Genomic DNA, 12,272 nt, shown 5'->3' on the forward strand with positions numbered 1-12,272 from the left:
AAGTAGAGGAAATGACCAAGCAGTGCATCTGCACTACCCAAAATTAACCAATTATCTTACCACTTTCCAAACCCAGAGGTAGGAGTAGGCTAACACAAAAAGTATTTTCAGATAAATTAGTGATTCACCTGTAAATACAATGTACTGTTTCCTGAAATGGAACTCTATAGTCAGCTATAGGATACTGCAGAATCATCCTAATAATCTCAGGATGTCTTTAAATGCTTATTTTGGCTTCATCACAAAAACACATACCTTTAAAATGTATGCATGTTACTAATTCCCCTCTCAGGATCACACCTGGAGAGTTTTGAGTACTCTACCAATCTCGACTATGGGAGGAAGAGTCAAGCAGAGGCCTACCCATTCCATTGCTAGCGTGGGCAGTGGCTAGCGAGTGGAAGGCAATCTGCTACAAGTCAAAACCCACCTGTGCTGGGCAGCAGCTGCATGAGAGAGTAATTTACTGCATAGAAGAAGGCAATGGTAAACCTCTTCCAGATTTTTACCAAGAAAACTCTATGGATACACTACCAGAATGTTTGCAGATGGAGGAGGGCACTCCGAGAGAGATGTGTCCAGGGAGTCACTATGGGTAGGAGATGACTTGTAAGTATAAGACAAATGTTACTAATTGAGATGCCGACTATGTATCAAGCCCTATGCTCTAAACAGGGATAGATATATTCAACATAACCAGTTAACATCTGATTATCTTATGATCTGATTATCTTGTATCTAACCCAATGCTTAGCACAGTGCTTGGCATACAGTAAGCACTCATTAAATACTCTCATTATTATTAGTATTAGTGGTAGAAATAGTATTAGTAATTGCTTACTATGTGCCAGGCACTGTACTAAGCACTGGCATAGATACCAACTAATCATGTTGTACACAGTCCATTAGATTGTATCTACCCCAGAGTTTAGTAATAATAATAATGGCATTTATTGAGCACTTACTATGTGCAAAGCACTGTTCTAAGTGCTGGGGAGGTTACAAGGTGATCAGGTTGTCCCAGGGGGGCTCACAGTCAAAATCCCCATTTTACAGATGAGGTAACTGAGGCACAGAGAAGTGAAGTGACTTGCCCAAAGTCACACAGCTGACAATTGGAGGAGCCAGGATTTGAACCCATGACCTCTGACTCCAAAGCCCATGCTCTTTCTATTGAGCCACTCTGAGATGTCCTGAAATCCAAGACTGCAGAGAGAGAGAGAGAGATCAGGACTGAAGATGAAGATTTGGGAATCATCCACATTGACATGGGAGTTGAAGCCATGGGAGTGAATGAGTTCTCCAAGGAGTGGGTGTAGATAGAGAATAGGCAGGAACCCAGAACTGAGCCCTGAGGTATTCCTACAGTTAGGGGTGGGAGGCAGAGGAAGAGCCTTTGAAAGAGACTGAAAATTAGTGGCCAGAGAGATAGAAAGAGAGCCAGGAGAGGACAGTGTCAGTAAAGCCAAGGTTGGATAATGTTTCCAGGAGAAAGGAGATTCTCCCTGTCTAGACTGTAAACTCATTGTGGACAGAAAGCATGTCTACCAACTCTGTTAAATTTTACTCTCACAAGTGCTTAGTACACACGGTGAGTGCTCAAGAAATATGATTGATTTATTGGTCAACAGTGTTGAAAGCAGCTGAGAGGTCAAGGAGGATTAAGACGGAGTAAAGGCCTTTGGATTTGGCAAGGAGAAGGTCACTGCAGGCCATTGAGACAGAGCAGTTTCTGTGGAGTGAAGGGGATGGAAGCCAGATTGGAGGGGATCAACCAGAGAATTGGAGGAGAGAAAGTGGAGCAGCGGGTATAGAGAACTTCTTGTTCTCTCTGGTGATGTACCCATTATTATCATTATCATTACTATTATTATTATCAGTAGTAATAGTGATTGTGGGATTTATTAAGTGCTTACTGTGTTCTGAGCACTGTACTAAGCACTGGCAGGGGAGAGAATACTTATCTGGAAATTGGATGTGGTCCTGTCCCCCTGGGGCTCACAAACAGGACAATGCCAGAAGAAAAGCTGGATTTGGGGGCAAAAGGATGTGAAGAGCTGGGAGCTGATGAAGTGATTCCCAATGCCCCACTCCAGTTGATGAGGTGGGCACATTTGTAGCCACTCACTGGGTCCCTTTCATTTCTCTGAAATGTGACTGTGACTCTTAAATGAGAAGCAGTGTGGCTCAGCGGAAAAGAGCCCGGGCTTTGGAGTCAAAGGTCATGGGTTCAAATCCCAGCTCCACCAATTGTCACCTGTGTGACTTTGGGCAAGTCACTTCACTTCTCTGGGCCTCAGTTACCTCATCTGTAAAATGGGGATGAAGACTGTGAGCCCCCCGTGGGACAATCTGATTACCTTGTAACCTCCCCAGCGCTTAGAACAGTGCTTTGCACATAGTAAGTGCTTAATAAATGCCATCATCATCATCAAATGAGGACTGTGCCTCATCTCAGCATCAAGAATATGATACAGTGCATAGAATGTGGGGCGTTGCCAGGGGGAAGTTCAGGGAGGCCATGATCTCTCTTTGAAATCCTGATGTTCTTGTTTGAGAAAGGCATGGTGCCATCTTCAAGGGTCTAGGGATTCCAAGGATCCCCCACCTCTTCCTATTGTAATGTTTCCTTATTGACAAAAGTCTTGGTGAAAAGCTTGGAGTGTCCATGAAATCTGAACAAGATGGCTGAGGATGGATGGATAGGTAGACTGCCCTCTGCTACAGGCAAGGAGGCTGGGATCACTGTGCCAGGGTTGGTAGCACTTAGAACAGTGCTTTGCACATAGTAAGCGCTTAACAAATGCCATCATTATTATTATTATTATTATCCAGCCATGCTCCTCTCTGACCTACCAGCCCTCAGTGGCAGGTGCCCATGAGGTGAGACTAGGGTTGGGTATGGGTGACATTCAGGGTCAGAACTCAGATCACATCCAAAGACCCAACAGGATTGAGGTACGTCTCTCCACTCCTCTTCCATGCTCCAAGGGTACTTAGCTACGATCTATTGACTTTGCTGGGTGCCCCATCTGGGTTTTTTATGAATAGCTAAAATTTTCATAGTAAATCTTGTCTAGGAATGCCCAGCCATAATATTAGAGAGTTTTCTTATTTAGATTCATTCATTCATTCAATCGTATTTATTTAGCGCTTACTGTGTGCAGAGCACTGGACTAAGCGCTTGGGAAGTCCAAGTTGGCAACATATAGAGACGTTCCCTACCCAACGGCTGGCTCACAGTCTGGAAGGGGGAGACGGACAACAAAACAAAACATATTAACAAAATAAAATTAATAGAATAAATATGGACTGATAAAATACAGTAATAAATACGTATAAACATATATACATAAACTCATATAGTTTATATATATAGTTTATATCTATATAGATATAGATAAACTCAGTTACTCTACACAATACCTCCAAGAAATAGGGTTATTGTTTCATTTTTGCAGATGAGGTAATTCAGGCTCAGAGAGGTTGAGGTCTAGGTCAAAGTCACTTTGGTTGGGATGCACTGGAGTCCAGCCAGGAATCAAGTGTAGAACCCTTGGTGCTCTTAGTTTCCCCCAAGCGAATAATGTAAGTGACAAGATTATTTTCCAGTGTCAGTGAAGCCAATATTGAAGATAATATTAGGCAAATATTAGAGATAAATTGCCACTTTAGGTTTACTCTGAAAACCAGGGAGAATCAATGATCATCAGACTATTAGACAAAGTATATAGCTCACATTCCAAATTATAGAAAATATTTTGAGTGGTTTGGAGCTAGAGAATTACCTGGGAAAAAAACATTTACATTTCCTGAATAAAGCTGATATCAGTTCTAGCACTCTTCCACATTTGGTTAGATAGCTGAAGCCTACAATTTCTAATTATATTCACATAGTAATATAATAATGAAAAGACACAGAGAAATGAGGAATATCAGGATTTCCAGAATGCTTTCTTGTCATTTGTGATGAAAGGAAACTTTTTCATTAATGGAGCCTACCCTTAAGCAAGAGGATGGTAACAGGATGCTAACATCTCTGTAAATTGATTCACTTTTAGAGGAAAACTTTAGACTATATAGGAGCAGAGGTCACAGAAAGCTTGCTGTGAATTGAAATAATCCTTTTTGCACTTTCATTATGCAAAGTAGCAAGACAACTCACTGACTTGCATCATGAAAACACACTGAATCTTCCTCCATCTTGTTCCATAAGTGGGCTGTGACTTTTAAAAAAGAGTCAGAGAATTACATTGAATGCTCTTGAGAAAGCCTGAAATCAAACTCTTCCACAGACAGTTAGCCAGAGAAGGTTCAGCTGCTATTTGCACTGATTTGCTAAACTGTATGACCAGAAAAACTCACTCCTGACTCTTTCAGCTAACACTAAAGTCATCGTGCACTATTTAGTCTCCATACCCAAACTCCCTTCCTTCTCTGGTGCACAAATTGTTGTCCTCGAAACCACTTGTCTCTATTTAACTCAACTCACTTGCTCCTCGCCCTCTGTGTTGTTTATGCAATTGGATTTGTACCCTTAAAATACTTGACATAAACCTCACCCGCCCCCGTAGCCCGCAGCACTTATGTATATATCCCTAATTTATTTATATTAATGTCCATCTCTCCCTCTATCAATCAATCAATCAATCATATTTATTGAGCGCTTACTATGTGCAGAGTACTGTACTAAGTGCTTGGGAAGTACAAATTGGCAACACATAGAGACAGTCCCTACCCAACAGTGGGCTCACAGTCTAAAAGGGGGAGACAGAGAACAGAACCAAACATACCAACAAAATAAAATAAATAGGGTAGAAATGTACAAGTAAAATAAATAAATAAATAAATAAATAGAGTAATAAATATGTACAACCATATATACATATATACGGGTGCTGTGGGGAAGGGAAGAAGGTAAGATGGGGGGATGGAGAGGGGGACGAGGGGGAGAGGAAGGAAGGGGCTCAGTCTGGGAAGGCCTCCTGGAGGAGGTGAGCTCTCAGCAGGGCCTTGAAGGGAGGAAGAGAGCTAGCTTGGCGGAGGGGCAGAGGGAGGGCATTCCAGGCCCGGGGGATGACGTGGGCCGGGGGTTGATGGCGGGACAGGCGAGAACGAGGTACAGTGAGGAGATTAGCGGTGGAGGAGTGGAGGTTGCGGGCTGGGCAGTAGAAGGAGAGGAGGGAGGTGAGGTAGGAGGGGGCGAGGTGATGGACAGCCTTGAAGCCCAGGGTGAGGAGTTTCTGCATGATGCGCAGATTGATTGGTAGCCATTGGAGATTTTTGAGGAGGGGAGTAATATGCCCAGAGCGTTTCTGGACAAAGATAATCCGGGCAGCAGAATGAAGTATGGATTGAAGTGGAGAGAGACACGAGGATGGGAGATCAGAGAGAAGGCTGGTGCAGTAGTCCAGACGGGATAGGATGAGAGCTTGAATGAGCAGGGTAGCAGTTTGGATGGAGAGGAAAGGGCGGATCTTGGCAATGTTGCGGAGCTGAGACTGGCAGGTTTTGGTGACGGCTTGGATTTGAGGGGTGAATGAGAGAGTGGAGTCGAGGATGACACCAAGGTTGCGGGCTTGTGAGACAGGAAGGATGGTAGTGCCGTCAACAGAGATGGGAAAGTCAGGGAGAGGACAAGGTTTGGGAGGGAAGACAAGGAGCTCAGTCTTCGACATGTTGAGCTTTAGGTGGCGGGCGGACATCCAGATGGAGATGTCCTGAAGGCAGGAGGAGATGCGAGCCTGGAGGGAGGGGGAGAGAGCAGGGGCAGAGATGTAGATCTGGGTGTCATCAGCGTAGAGATGATAGTTGAAGCCGTGGGAGAGAATGAGGTCACCAAGGGAGTGAGTGTAGATTGAGAACAGAATCTAGACTGTAAGCTCCTTGTGGGCAGGGGAAATGTCTACCAACTCTGTCACACTGTACATTTCCAAGTGCTTAGTAAAGTGCTCTGCACACAGAAAATGCTCAATAAATAAAATTGATTGGTTACCGGAAAATATCACCAATGACAAAATGTGATAATCCATATAGAGTCATTTACTGTCCAATAATATAGAGTAGTCACTGTATGAACATGGGCAGAGCCTCACTATTTTGGGATTGGCTGGGCAACAACAAAGCAGTGAGAAAGGAGAATGGAAGGGTTGGCTAAAGGTGTGGCCCTTCAGGTGGAGAGAATAAGAGAGAGAGAAGGGGGAGGAGAGAGAGAGAATAGGGATACAGAAAATGATAAAGTTGGGAAGAGAAAAAAAGTCAGAACAGTGTGTCCATCGGATTTTCGCGCCTTGAAACAGCCCAAAAGACGAGAGGAAGGATGGGGAGTAGATGATTCAAAATGTCTTCCCCTCTTCCTCTCACGTGACTGTTCTGACTTTGCCGTCACACTTTCCCTGCTGAGAATGACCTTCCTCCTTCCCTTCCTCCCCCACCTCTCTCTTCTTCCTTTCTCTCTTCTCTTCCACTATCATTCTGTCTCTCTGTTTCACACTGGTCATATGTCAATCAGTATTACTTATTGAGTATCTACTTGGGGTAAGCCATCTGAATGCCAGTTGTCCATTCCACTCATTCAATTTGAATAAGAGAAGAACTTACAAGAATAAAACTATATTTTAAAAAAGTAATTCAGTAATTCATATCCATCTCTTCCCACAGCCTGAATTAGAGGGTTTTGGCAACATTTCAAATTAGTTAAAATCATGAGGGGGAATAAATAGATTTAGTGTTGGGCTATGAGCTGCCATGTCCTATTTTAATAAACATAGTAATTATGGTCTTGTATTTCCAAAATTTTTCTCCTGAAGAGCTCCTTAAGGGACACTTTGGATTCCGAGTTCAGCTAGCAAGCTGTTTCAAATTTCATTAAGGCTGGCCGACATCTGAGAAACTCCAACTTCATTCTGCACAAACTGTCCTTGCAGCCTTCAAGGGAATAATAGCAATACTACTTGGCTTTTCAAGGGGCCTGGTTTAACATTTCTTAAATGTGGGAGTAGGAGAATATATAAATGTGTTTCCTAATTCATTTATTGTACCTGGAGTAATGAGTCCTAGTTTGTATAATTCTAAGGTGTAAAATATTGTTGTTGAGGCAATAAATATGCCCACATAAGTGTTGTAGGCATTTCTGTGCTCTGTTTGGGACAGTCATTGTTTGTATTTATATGTCCTTGATTTTGAAAGGTATTCTTTATATTTGTGCGTAGGAGAAAGCCTTGTACAAGAAAAACAAATATGGTTTGATTTATGAGGATTCTACCAACTCCTTTATTAGTTTTACAGCCTTGTGGCCCAGTGTGTTTTATATAAACGGGAAGAAGAATTCACAGCAGACTGCCAACTGAAACACCAAAATTATCCAAGCTGAGATGGGATAAAAGGGTTCAAGAACTGAAGGAAGTCATTCCTAGATGGTGGGACATTCTGCAATTTGTTTGTATGCAAAGGTGGAACCAGGTCACTTTGAATGGAAATTTGGCACAGATGATAGATTTGGGATTGGGTAATGTGGTTCCTGAATCCTTCAGTCTCTTGACTATTTTGCGAGGCTGCAGGATGAATTTGTTGTAATTTAGTAGAACAGGAAAGAGTGCTTTTGATCCCTTGTTGAATTACTAGGGTAATCAGAAACAACTGAAAGGTTTTAGTGTTACTCCCTGAGCTCTTGCTGTGTCTATCTTACACAATGATCAAATCTGCTGTGCTGAACTTTGGTCTGAAATCACACTGCAATACTGATAATAATAATTATGGTATTTGTTAAGCACTTGCTATGTGCCAAGCACTGTTCTAAGTGCTGGGGTACAGGGTAATCAGGGTGTCCCACGTGGGGCTCACATTTTTTTCATCCCCATTTTGCAGATGAGGTAACTGAAGCACAGAGAAGTTAAGTGACTTGCCCAAGGTCACACAGCAGACAATTGGCCGGGCTAGGATTAGAACCCACGTTCTCTGACTCCCAAGCTTGCACTCTTTCCACTAAGCCACGCTGCTTCTCTTGATAGTGTGTGACTGAATGCATTTTTTTCAATAGCCTGTCCACAAGGATTTTTTCACCTCAAGGCAGAAACTCCTGAACGTTCGATTTAAGACCCACTATCTACTCTCTTCCTCCATGCCTTTCCACACATTTTTCCCACTATACCCCAGCTCATGCTCTTTGTTCCTCTCAGGTTAACCAGTGTTCTGCAACCTCCCTCTCATCTCTCCTGCCTCTAACCCCTTGCTCCTGCTTGGAATTCCCTCCCACTTCATTGGCCTCCTATCTTCATTGCTCTTCCTATCTTCAAAGTCCTTTTGAAATCAAACCTCCTCCAGGAAGCCTTCCCCAATTCATTTATCTTCTCCGCAGTTTACCCTCCCAACCTTTGCACTAACTACACACTACCACTGAAATTGCTTCTGCACATATCTACTTACATATCTTATTGCTTGGGCACCAACTCAAGCTAAGCATGTACAAAGCTAAACTCCTTGTCTTCCCATCCAAACTTGTCATCTCCCATCTTTCCCAACATTGTAGATAACACCACTATCCTCCTTATCTCACAGTCCTGTAACCTTGTCATTGTCCTTGAGTCATCTCACTTTTTAACCACATATTCAATCTGTCACCAAATTCTGTTGGTTCTACCTCCACAACATTGCTAAAATCCTCCCTTTCCTCTCCATCCAAACTGCTACCATGCTGAATCAAGCATTTATCCTATCCCATCTTGACAACTGCTTCTGCCTCCTTGCTGCCCTCCAAGTCTTCTGACTCTCCCCACTCTGGTCCATACTTCACTCTACTACACAAATCATTTATCAACAAAAACATTCAGTCCATGTCTCCCCACTACTCAAGAACCTCCAATGGCTGCCTATCCACCTCAAACAGAAACTCCTTACCACTGGCTTTAAAGCACTCAATCAGCTCACCCCATCCTACCCCAATTGACTGATCTCCTACCAGCCCACACACTCTGCTCTTCTAGCCCCAGTTTACTCACTGGCCCCCAATCTTGTGACTCTTGCCACCGACCCCTTCCCTACATCCTTTCTCTAGCCTGTAATCCCCTCCCTATCCATATATTCCATACCACCACTCTCTCTACTTTCAATGCATTGAGGTCATATCTCCTCCAAGAGTCCTTCCCCAATTAATTCCTCTTTTCTCAGGCTCGCTATTCATCATCTGTGCACTTGGATCTGTGACCTTTGGACATCTGGTATTTGCCCCATCTCCAACCCCACAGCATTCATGTACATATCTTTAAATGATATATTATAAATTACTTATTTATCCATATTAACGTCTGTCTCCCCCCTAGAATGTAAGCTCATTATGGGCAGGGAGTGAGTCTGCTAATTCTGTTGTACTCTCCCTAGTGCTTAGTACAGTGGTCTACACATAGTAAGCAGTCTATAAATACTGTTGATTGATTGATTGACTGATTTACATATATACCTTTTCTTCTACGACTTACCTACCCATTTGTCTCTCCCACTAGAGGGCAGGTATCATGCCTGCCAACTTCATTTTCCCTCCTATGTGCTTAATATAGTGCTTTGCACACAGAAGATATTGAATGAAAATAAGTGCTTGATTGATTAATCATTTGGTTTCAATCTTGCTACAGGGGAAAGTCATTCATTCATTCAATCATATTTGTTGAGCACTTAATTTGTGCACAACACTGTGCTGAGCAGTTGGGAGTAGAGAGATACTCTACAAATCTCTCCACTGTCAACTCTCTCCTCTCTTAGATTCAGGGGATTGCCTTTGTCATGATTTTTTTCAGTAATTTTATATGCTATGTAGGAACAGTACGACCAAGAGCAGTAGTACGAGCAGTGAGAGCAGGAACAGTGGGAGTATCATGGCTTAGTGGAAAGAGCAGGAGCTTGGGAGTCTGAGGTCAAGGGTTCTAATTCCCACTCTGCCACTTATCAGCTGTGTGACTTTGGGCAAGTCACTTAACTATTCTGTGCCTCAGTTACCTCATCTGTAAAATGGGGATGAAGAATATGAGCCCCACATGGGAAAACCTGATTATCTTGTATCTACCCCAGTGTGCAGAACAGTGCTTGGAACTTAGTAAGCACTTAACAAATACCACCTTTTTTTTAAAGTAGTAGTATTTATTGAGCTCTTACTTGGTGAATTCACTGTACTAGACTCTTGGGAAGCACAGAATGTTCCCTAACCACTAGGAGGTCACATGCAGGCTTCTAAAGATTAGGTGTCTTCCTTTTTGGGAAATGTTTGCTGAAATGCCATCAGATTCTGACGCTTTTCTGAATTCCATGGCTTGTGCTGAAGGTTACCTTTGGAAAGGTAGGTCATATTAGTCAAACCCTCACATTTAGCTTTTTTCCTATTCCGGGAACATACTCCTAGATACTGAGAAGGTAAGTGACTTGGCTGAGTTCCTACTTCAGGCAAATGGAAGAGCCAGAATGACTAAAATTTTAAATTTGGTGAGGACAGCATACCTCAGTGTTGCCTCGACTAATCTAGTCTCAATGATGTTTCCATGCTATTTCCATGTTCTTGATGACTGTCAGAGAGGCAATCAGTAATGCAGTATAAAGTATTGAATGCCTTCTAGGTGCAAAGTACCGTAGTAATCCCATGGAAATATACAACAGAAGTAAAGGACACAATCCCCGGCCTTGGGAAGCTTTCAATATAGCAGAGGAGAAAGACACAAAGTAATTGGGAGATAGAAAAGGAGATAAGCAGCAAGGCCTGGTGGAAAGACCACAGGCCTGGGAGTCAAAAGACCTGTGACTCCCCAGTTCATCAGTCAATCAATCAATCATATTTATTGAGTGCTTACTGTGTGCAGAGCACTGTACTAAGCACTTGGGAAGTACAAGTTGGCAACATATACAGTCCCTACCCAACAGTGGGCTCACAGTCTAAGTTCATCCACTTACCTACTTTGTAACTTTGGGTAAACCACTTAACTGCTCTGTGTCTCATTTCCCTCATCTGTGAAAAGGAGATAAATGCCAGTTCTCCCTCATACTTTGACTATGTGGCTCATGTGGGACCTGACTGAGCTGGTTGTGGGCAGGGATTGTCTTTCTTTATTGTTGTATTGTACTTTCCCAAGCACTTAGTACAGACCTCTGCATACAGTAAGTGCTCAAATTCACTCAATTGTATATATTGAGCACTCAGTACACTGCTTGGCACATAGTAAGCACTTTAAAATATATTATCATTATTATTGTTATCGCTATTTTATTATTATTATTATTATTATTATTATTATTATTGTTCAAACCACTGTACATAAGCTATTCCAAAAGTACAGTACAGTAAGTAGAGTTGATAGACATGAACCGTACCCAAAAAAGAGCTTTCAGTCTATGGGGGAAGACAGACATTAAAATGAATTACATACAGGAGAAATAAGTGCCAACCTCCAAGTCTAAGTTTGTGGGAGCATGCCTTAAAGCTGATGGTGTTTGATGTGGAAGTATAAACCACTGGAGGTTTTTGAGGAGAGGGAAGATAAGGACTGAGTGATTTTTTTAGAAAAATGATCCGGGCAGCAGAGCAAGTATGGAGAATTGAAAAAGTAAGTGTTTAAAGAGTAGAGATTGTAAATCAATATGTACACAAGTGCTCTGGGCAGCCATGAGCATGTAAGTGCTGATCTGGTAGCTGAAAGGATATAGCCTGGGAAGAAGAAGGTGAATCAGGTGTGTCTCCAGGAGGAGATGGAATTTTAGGGAACCTTTGACAATGGCCTACTGTGGATCAGAAAGGGAGGGGGGGATACCAATTCTGTGAAGAGTAGGGGTCTTGCCACCAAAACCCAACCCACATCAGAAATCTGATTGTCTTGAATCTATCCCAAAGCTTGGTACAGTGCTTGGCACATAGCAACTGCTTAAGAAATACCATAAAAAAGTCTTTTGATGTAGGGCCTGGATATTGGAAGCTTTTCTCACTCTGCCCTTTACATCATCCTGAACTGTTGGTGTTGGAAAGGCCGGAGTCGGGCATGCACCTGCCGGGATCTGCAATTCAGGAATTTGAGCCCACCGTGGGTCATAGTTGGGACCATGACCACAGTCAGGCCAATTCATAAGGTTCTCAGACCTTCACCACAAGACCCTCTTTGCCTCAGAAACTCAAAGCCCCTGAAATAAACATTGTTGTCTTTGTTAAGTGCTTACTATGAGCAAAGCAATGTGCTAAACTCTGGAGTAGATTCAAGGTAATCACATAGCTTACAGTCTAAATAGGAGGAGAACAGGCACCGACT

The 12,272-nt window shown here is 42.7% G+C and overlaps 1 non-coding gene across 1 annotated transcript; it reads left to right on the forward strand.

Moving 5' to 3' along the window:
* The first annotated feature begins 282 nt into the window (after window positions 1-282).
* On the forward strand, window positions 283-420 carry LOC119929238. Its single transcript, XR_005451371.1, has one exon. It is a non-coding gene; the product is annotated as a small nucleolar RNA SNORA7 (small nucleolar RNA).
* Window positions 421-12,272: the final 11,852 nt, after the last annotated feature.

This window comes from Tachyglossus aculeatus, chromosome 5 (genome assembly GCF_015852505.1).
Source record: "Tachyglossus aculeatus isolate mTacAcu1 chromosome 5, mTacAcu1.pri, whole genome shotgun sequence".
Lineage (NCBI taxonomy): Eukaryota > Metazoa > Chordata > Mammalia > Monotremata > Tachyglossidae > Tachyglossus > Tachyglossus aculeatus.